The sequence below is a fragment of the Triticum aestivum genome, chromosome 4B, assembly GCF_018294505.1.
Source record: "Triticum aestivum cultivar Chinese Spring chromosome 4B, IWGSC CS RefSeq v2.1, whole genome shotgun sequence".
NCBI lineage: Eukaryota > Viridiplantae > Streptophyta > Magnoliopsida > Poales > Poaceae > Triticum > Triticum aestivum.
In genome coordinates, this window is record NC_057804.1 from 493,136,155 (window position 1) to 493,146,068 (window position 9,914).

The window sequence follows — 9,914 nt, forward strand, 5'->3', positions numbered from 1 at the left end:
CGCCAAGTGTCGTTCATGCCACCGCGCCGCACACTAACCGGTAAGGCAGCAATGGCATCCCGCCGTGCCGAGTTCCTCGCCGCCCACGACCGCACACAAAATGGTAGGGAAGCGATGCCATCCCGCCGTGCCGAGTTCATCACCGCTCGCGACCTCACAACTATGTGGGAGGAATTTGAAGATGCCAAGGCCGAATGGGCGGTAGAGCAAGAGGCGGCCAAAGCCGCACAGAGGGAGCGGAAAAGTCAGAAAGCACTCAAGAAAAGAGAGGCCCGCCGCCGCAAGAAAGAAAAGGACGCACGCGCTACTGCGGAGAGGTCGGCGGAGATCCAGGCGCGGTGGGGTGTCGCCAACAAAGCCGGGAAGGAGAACGACGGCGTCTGGCCAGCATGTGAGAAGTAGTAGTACTAGTAATTAGCGTGTGTGTCTGTGCCTGATTACGAGCATGTACTAGTACTACTAGTTACTACTGTAGTTTTTAGAGCAAATTACCAGTACATTAGACTAGACTAAATGGAAAAATTCCTATCCTATGCATCAAATGGCATCTCTTTCTCTATAGGAATTGAGATGCATGTCATCTCACTTCCTATGATTTTCATATTCCCATAAAATTTCTAACCTATGAACAAAAGGAGGCCTCTGTTGGAGTAACTACTGTAGCTAGCAGTACTACTAGTACAGTAGTTTTCTTCAAGAAGCGGAATTCAACAAAGTCATGATGGTTCCTTCGTTCGAGCAACTTCAAAGTGGGAAGTGGGCCTGTGATTTGACGGCTCATTAGTCATTGTTAGTGTGGCGCGACAACCTGGGTGACTCTCCTTTGGAGTTCTGCGTGCATGGCAAGTGGACCAGGATGGTCGACGTCCCACATGTTGGCGAACAGCAGTATTCTTTCCGATATCGAGGAGCAATGAAACCGCGTGGTATAGTATCACTGCTGATTGGTTCGCAAAAAAATAGTATCACTGCTGATTTATAATTATTTTTTACTTCTAATGAATGATAGCATTTCAACTCTTACGACGAAGGGTGCCAAACACGGCATGTGCTGGACGTCCCACACGTCAGCGAAAGGAGTGGGACATGAACAGCGTGGTAGAGCCCAGCATAAAAAACAGCGTGGTAGAGCTTCTCCACTTCTTCCACTTCTGCGTCGGAGACCACACGTAGTAGTACTTAGTGGTATGAACGATACAAAGTGCGACCTGGAGAGAAAGACACGTCTAGTTGGAAGGTCTCGGGGCATACAAGTAAACAAATATAGAAGTTAATATGTGCCTCCAACTAATATAGTAGTAGTAGAGTATGTAGGCACGTACTCCATAACATCACCGTGCATTGCACGTACAACATTTAGTGGTAGTACGTAGTAAGAGACAAATGCTGCCCAAGAGTTCCCTTCTCGACCCACTTTTGGGTGTTTGGTAGAGTGTATGGAGGGTGCATGAGTCCACACTAGTTTATCACAAATACACTAGAAGCATGCATGAAGAGAGCATGCATGAAGAGGGGTGTTGAGTTGAGCATGCATGAAGAGGGGTGTTGAGTTGAGCATGCATGAAGAGGGAACAACTATGCTGAGACAAGAACACAACCAAACACACCTTATATGCCACACATGTTCATACCATTTGTGCCTTTCTACTTCACTTACTGCGCTACATTACTCAGGTTCGTACGTCCACTCCTGGGTACATGTCCGTCTCATAGTTCCAGTCCCACGTGTTCTTCATATAGATGGAACGATCCTTGCATAACACGTGCACCTTGATGCTAGATGTCTCGCATGTTGGCAAAAGGATGAACAAAGCTCACGTAAAAAAATAGAGTGGAAGAACATAGATTCCGGACGACCAAGAAGGAGCAAGGAACCTCATGGTGGAGCGTCTGCACTCATAATATTTAATATTATTCAGCGATATAAAATTAACCAATCATCTCCATAGTGGACTGGAAGAGTACGAAACACGGCAGCCCAGTGTAGTTACATCATACTAGTACATGGCTAACCCACGCTATCACCATATTTCTTGGCTTCCGTGTTGGAAATATGCCCTAGAGGCAATAATAAAAGGATTATTATTATATATTTCTTTGTTCATGATAGTTGTCTTTTATTCATGCTATAATTGTATTATCCGAAAATCGTAATACACGTGTGAATACTTAGACCACAACATGTCCCTAGTGAGCCTCTAGTTGACTAGCTCGTTGATCAACACTTAGTCATGGTTTCCTGACTGTAGGCATTGGATGTCGTTGATAACGGGATCACATCATTAGGAGAATGATGTGATGGACAAGACCCAATCCTAAGCATAGCACAAGATCGTTACTTCATTTTGCTAGAGCATTTCCAATGTCAAGTATCTCTTCCTTAGACCATGAGATCGTGTAACTCCCGGATACCGTAGAAGTGCTTTGGGTGTACTAAACGTCACAACGTAACTGGGTGACTATAAAGGTGCACTACAGGTATCTCCGAAAGTGTCTGTTGGGTTGACACGGATCGAGACTGGGATTTGTCACTCCGTATTACGAAGAGGTATCACTGGGCCCACTCGGTAGTGCATCATCATAATGAGCTCAAAGTGACCAAGTGTCTGGTCACCGGATCATGCATTACGGTACGAGTAAAGTGACTTGCCGGTAACAAGATTGAACGAGGTATTGGGATACCGACGATCGAATCTCGGGCAAGTAACATACCGTTTGACAAAGGGAATTGTATACGAGGTTGCTTGAATCCTCGACATCGTGGTTCATCCGATGAGATCATCGAGGAGTATGTGGGATCCAACATGGGTATCCAGATCCCGCTGTTGGTTATTGACCGGAGAGCTGTCTCGGTCATGTCTGCATGTCTCCCGAACCCGTAGGGTCTACACACTTAAGGTTCGGTGATGCTAGGGTTGTATGAATATGAGTATGCAGCAAACCGAATGTTGTTTGGAGTCCCGGATGAGATCCCGGACATCACGAGGAGTTCTGGAATGGTCCGGAGGTAAAGAATTATATATAGGAAGTGTTGTTTCGGCCATCGGGAAAGTTTCGGGGTCACCCGGTATTGTACCGGGACCACCGGAAGGGTCCCAGTGGTCCACCGGGTGGGGCCACCTATCCCGAAGGGCCCCATGGGCTGAAGTGGGAGGGGAACCAGCCCCTGGTGGGCTGGTGCGCCCCCCCCCCCTTGCCCCCCTGCGCCTAGGGTTGGAAACCCTAGGGTGGGGGGGCGCACCACTTGCCTTGGGGGGCACTCCACCCCCCTGGCCGCGCCCCCTTGGGAGATTCCCATCTCCAGGGCCGGCGCACCCCCCAGGGGGCCTATATAAAGGAGGGGGAGGGAGGGAAGCCGTACCCTGAGTCTTGGCGCCTCCCTCCCCCTGCTACACCTCTTCCTCCTCCCGCAGTTGCTTGGTGAAGCCCTGCCGGAGTCCTGCTGCATCCACCACCACGCCGTCGTGCTACTGGATCTTCATCAACCTCTCCTTCCCCCTTGCTGGATAAAGACGGAGGAGACGTCACGCTGACCGTACCTGTGTTGAACGCGGAGGTGCCGTCCGTTCGACGCTAGGATCTCCGGTGATAGGATCACGACGAGAACGACTACCTCAACCCCGTTCTCTTGAACGCTTCCGCACGCGATCTACAAGTGGTATGTAGATGCATCTCTCTCTCGTTGCTAGATGAACTCATAGATTGATCTTGGTGAACGTAGGAATTTTTTTATTTTATGCAACGTTCCCCAACAGTGGCATCATGAGCTAGGTCTATGCGTAGTTCTCTATTGCACGAGTAGAACACAAGTCTGTTGTGGGCGTAGATCTTGTCAACTTGCTTGCCACTACTAGTCTTTTCTTGCTTCAGCAGTATTGTGGGATGAAGCGGCCTGGACCGACCTTACACGTACGCTTACGTGAGAGAGGTTCCACCGACTGACATGCACTAGTTGCATAAGGTGGCTAGCGGGTGTCTGTCTCTCCCACTTTAGTTGGAGCGGATTCGATGAAAAGGGTCCTTATGAAGGCTAAATAGAAGTTGACAAAAATCACGTTGTGGTTATTCGTAGGTAAGAAAATGTTCTTGCTAGAACCCAATTGCAGCCACGTAAAAGATGCAACAACAATTAGAGGACGTCTAACTTGTTTTTGCAGCAATTGCTATGTGATGTGATATGGCCAAAAGTTGTGATGAATGATGAATGATATATTGTGATGTATGAGATCATGTTCTTGTAATAGGAATCACGACTTGCATGTCGATGAGTATGACAACCGGCAGGAGCCATAGGAGTTGTCTTAATTATTGTATGACCTGCGTGTCAATGATTTAACGCCATGTAATTACTTTACTTTATTGCTAAAACCGTTAGCCATAGTAGTAGAAGTAATAGTTGGCGAGCAACTTCATGGAGACACGATGATAGAGATCATGATGATGGAGATCATGGTGTCATGCCGGTGACGAAGATGATCATGGAGCCCCGAAGATGGAGATCAAAGGAGCTATGTGATATTGGCCATATCATGTCACTACTATATAATTGCATGTGATGTTTATTATGTTTATGCATCTTGTTTACTTAGAACGACGGTAGTAAATAAGATGATACCTTATAATAAATTTCAAGAAAGTGTTCCCCCTAACTATGCGTCGTTGCTAAAGTTCATCGTTTCGAAGCACCACGTGATGATCGGGTGTGATAGATCCTTACGTTCACATACAACGGGTGCAAGACAGTTTTACACATGCAAAAACACTTAGGGTTAACTTGACGAGCCTAGCATGTACAGACATGGCCTCGGAACACAGAGACCGAAAGGTCGAACATGAGTCGTATGGAAGATACGATCAACATGGAGATGTTCACCGATGATGACTAGTCCGTCTCACGTGATGATCGGACACGGCCTAGTCGACTCGGATCGTGTAATACTTAGATAACTAGAGGGATGTCAATCTGAGTGGGAGTTCATTAAATAATTTGATTAGATGAACTTAATTATCATGAACTTAGTTTAAAATCTTTGCAAAATATGTCTTGTAGATCAAATGGCCAACGCTCATGTCAACATGAACTTCAACGCGTTCCTAGAGAAAACCAAGCTGAAAGATGATGGCAGCAACTATTCGGACTGGGTCCGGAACCTGAGGATCATCCTCATAGCAGCCAAGAAAGCATATGTCCTAGAAGGACCGCTAGGTGAAGCACTCATCCCAGAGAACCAAGACGTTATGAACGCTTGGCAGTCACGTGCTGATGATTACTCCCTCGTTCAGTGTGGCATGCTTTACAGCTTAGAACCGGGGCTCCAAAAGCGTTTTGAGCAACACGGAGCATATGAGATGTTCGAGGAGCTGAAAATGGTTTTTCATGCTCATGCCCGGGTCGAGAGATATGAAGTCTCCGACAAGTTCTATAGTTGTAAGATGGAGGAAAACAGTTCTGTCAGTGAGCACATACTCAAAATGTCTGGGTTGCACAACCGCCTGTCCCAGCTGGAAATCAACCTCCCAGACGAGGCGGTCATTGACAGAATCCTTCAGTCACTCCCACCGAGCTACAAGAGATTTGTGATGAACTACAATATGCAGGGGATGGTGAAGACCATTCCTGAAGTATTTTCAATGCTGAAGTCAGCAGAGGTTGAAATCAAGAAAGAACATCAAGTGTTGATGGTCAATAAGACCACTAAGTTCAAGAAGGGCAAGGGTAAGAAGAACTTCAAGAAGGACGGCAAAGATGTTGCCGCGCCCGGTAAGCCAGTTGCCGGGAAGAAGTCAAAGAATGGACCCAAGCCTGAGACTGAGTGCTTTTATTGCAAAGGGAAGGGTCACTGGAAGCGGAACTGACCCAAATACTTAGCGGACAAGAAGGCCGGCAACACTAAAGGTATATGTGATATACATGTAATTGATGTGTACCTTACCAGTACTCGTAGTAACTCCTGGGTATTTGATACCGGTGCCGTTGCTCATATTTGTAACTCACAGCAGGAGCTACGGAATAAGCGGAGACTGGCGAAGGACGAGGTGACGATGCGCGTCGGGAATGGTTCCAAGGTCGATGTGATCGCCGCCGGCACGCTACCTCTACATTTACCTACGGGATTAGTTTTAAACCTCAATAATTGTTATTTAGTGCCAAGTTTGAGCATGAACATTGTATCTGGATCTCGTTTAATACGAGATGGCTACTCATTTAAATTTGAGAATAATGGTTGTTCCATTTATATGAGAGATATGTTTTATGGTCATGCCCCGATGGTCAATGGTTTATTCTTAATGAATCTCGAACGTAATGTTACACATATTCATAGTGTGAATACCAAAAGATGTAAAGTTGGTAACGATAGTCCCACATACTTGTGGCACTGCCGCCTTGGTCACATTGGTGTCAAGCGCATGAAGAAGCTCCATGCTGATGGACTTTTAGAGTCTCTCGATTATGAATCATTTGACACATGCGAACCATGCCTCATGGGCAAAATGACCAAGACTCCATTCTCCGGAACAATGGAGCGAGCAACCAACTTATTGGAAATCATACATACTGATGTGTGTGGTCCAATGAGCGTTGAGGCTCGCGGAGGATATCGTTATGTTCTCACTCTCACTGATGACTTGAGTAGATATGGATATGTCTACTTGATGAAACACAAGTCTGAGACCTTTGAAAAGTTCAAGGAATTTCAGAATGAGGTAGAGAATCAATGTGAACGAAAGATAAAATTCTTACGATCAGATCGTGGAGGAGAATATTTAAGTCACGAATTTGGTACACACTTAAGAAAATGTGGAATCATTTCACAACTCACGCCGCCTGGAACACCTCACCGTAACGGTGTGTCTGAACATCGTAATCGCACTCTATTGGATATGGTGTGATCTATGATGTCTCTTACCTATTTACCGCTATCATTTTGGGGATACGCTCTAGAGACAGCTACATTCACTTTAAATAGGGCACCGTCTAAATCCGTTGGGACGACACCGTATGAATTATGGTTTGGGAAGAAACCTAAGCTGTCATTTCTAAAAGTTTGGGGATGCGATGCTTATGTCAAGAAACTTCAACCTGAAAAGCTCGAACCCAAGTCGGAAAAATGCGTCTTCATAGGATACCCTGAGGAAACCATTGGGTATACCTTCTACCTTAGATCCGAAGGCAAGATCTTTGTTTCCAAGAACGGATCCTTTCTGGAAAAAGAGTTTCTCTCGATAGGAGTAAGTGGGAGGAAAGTAGAACTCGATGAAGTACTACCTCTTGAACCGGAAAGTAGTGCAGCTTAGGAAAATGTTCCTGTGGTGCCTACACCGACTGGAGAGGAAATTAATGATGATGATCAAGGTACTTCGTATCAAGTTGCTACTGAACTTCGTAGGTCCACGAGGACACGTTCCACACCAGAGTGGTATGGCAACCCTGTCCTGGAAATCATGTTGTTAGACAATGGTGAACCTTCAAACTATGAAGAAGCGATGGCGGGCCCAGATTCCAACAAATGGCTAGAAGCCATGCAGTCCGATATAGAATCCATGTATGAAAACAAAGTATGGACTTTGACAGACTTGCCCGATGATCGGCGAGCGATAGAAAACAAATGGATCTTTAAGAAGAAGACGGACGCGGATGGTAATGTCACCATCTATAAAGCTCGACTTGTTGCTAAGGGTTATCGACAAGTTCAAGGGGTTGACTATGATGAGACCTTCTCTCCCGTAGTGAAGCTTAAGTCCGTCTGAATCATGTTAGCAATTGCTGCATACTATGATTATGAGATATGGCTGATGGACGTCAAAACGGCATTCCTTAACGGTTATCTTAAGGAAGAGCTGTATATGATGCAGCCGAAAGGTTTTGTCGATCCTAAGAATGCTTACAAAGTATGCAAGCTCCAGCGATCCATTTATGGGCTGGTGCAAGCATCTCGGAGTTGGAACATTCGCTTCCATGAGATGATCAAAGCGTTTGGGTTTATGCAGACTTATGGAGAAGCCTGCGTTTACAAGAAAGTGAGTGGGAGATCTGTAGCATTTCTCATATTATATGTAGATGACATACTTTTGATGGGAAATGATATAGAATTCTTGGACAACATTAAGGCCTACTTGAATAAGTGTTTTTCAATGAAGGACCTTGGAGAAGCTGCTTACATATTAGGCATCAAGATCTATAGGGATAGATCGAGACGCCTCATAGGTCTTTCACAAAGCACATACCTTAATAAGATTTTGAAGAAGTTCAAAATGGATCAGTCCAAGAAAGGGTTCTTGCCTGTATTGCAAGGTGTGAGATTGAGCTTGGCTCAATGCCCGACCACGGCAGAAGATAAAGAAGAGATGAGTGTCATCCCCTATGCCTCAGCCACAGGATCTATTATGTATGCCATGCTGTGTACCAGACCAGATGTAAACCTTGCCGTGAGTTTGGTAGGTAGGTACCAAAGTAATCCCGGCAAGGAACACTGGACAGCGGTCAAGAATATCCTAAAGTACCTGGAAAGTTCAAAGGACATGTTTCTCGTTTATGGAGGTGACGAAGAGCTCGTCATAAAGGGTTACATCGACGCTAGCTTCGACACAGATCTGGATGACTCTAAGTCACAAACCGGATACGTGTATATGTTGAATCATGGAGTAGTAAGCTGGTGCAGTTGCAAGCAGAGCGTCGTGGCGGGATCTACATGTGAAGCGGAGTACATGGCAGCCTCGGAGGCAGCACATGAAGCAATATGGATGAAGGAGTTCATCACCGACCTAGGAGTCATACCCAAAGCGTTGGGGCCAATCACTCTCTTTTGTGACAACACTGGAGCTATTGCCCTTGTCAAGGAGCCCAGGTTTCACAAGAAGACCAGGCACATCAAGCGCCATTTCAACTCCATCCGTGAAAATGTTCAAGATGGAGGCATAGATATTTGCAAAGTACATACGAATCTGAATGTCGCAGATCCGTTGACTAAACCTCTTCCGCGAGCAAAACATGATCAACACCAGAACTCTATGGGTGTTCGATACATCACAATGTAACTAGATTATTGACTCTAGTCCAAGTGGGAGACTGTTGGAAATATGCCCTAGAGGCAATAATAAAAGGATTATTATTATATATTTCTTTTTTCATGATAGTTGTCTTTTATTCATGCTATAATTGTATTATTCGGAAATCGTAATACATGTGTGAATACTTAGACCACAACATGTCCCTAGTGAGCCTCTAGTTGACTAGCTCATTGATCAACAGTAGTCATGGTTTCCTGACTATAGACATTGGATGTCGTTGATAACGGGATCACATCATTAGGAGAATGATGTGATGGACAAGACCCAATCCTAAGCATAGCACAAGATCATGTAGTTCGTTTTGCTAGAGCTTTTCCAATGTCAAGTATCTCTTCCTTAGACCATGAGATCGTGTAACTCCCGGATACCGTAGAAGTGCTTTGGGTGTACCAAACGTCACAACGTAACTGGGTGACTATAAAGGTGCACTACAGGTATCTCCGAAAGTGTCTGTTGGGTTGACACGGATCGAGACTGGGATTTGTCACTCCGTATTACGGAGAGGTATCACTGGGCCCACTCGGTAGTGCATCATCATAATGAGCTCAAAGTGACCAAGTGTCTGGTCACGGGATCATGCATTATGGTACGAGTAAAGTGACTTGCCGGTAACGAGATTGAACGAGGTATCGGGATACCGACGATCGAATCTCGAGCAAGTAACATACCGTCTGACAAAGGGAATAGTATACGGGGTTGCTTGAATCCTCGACATCGTGGTTCATCCGATGAGATCATCGAGGAGTATGTGGGAGCCAACATGGGTATCCGAAGAGCCATCTCGGTCATGTCTGCATGTCTCCCGAACCCGTAGGGTCTACACACTTAAGGTTCGGTGATGCTAG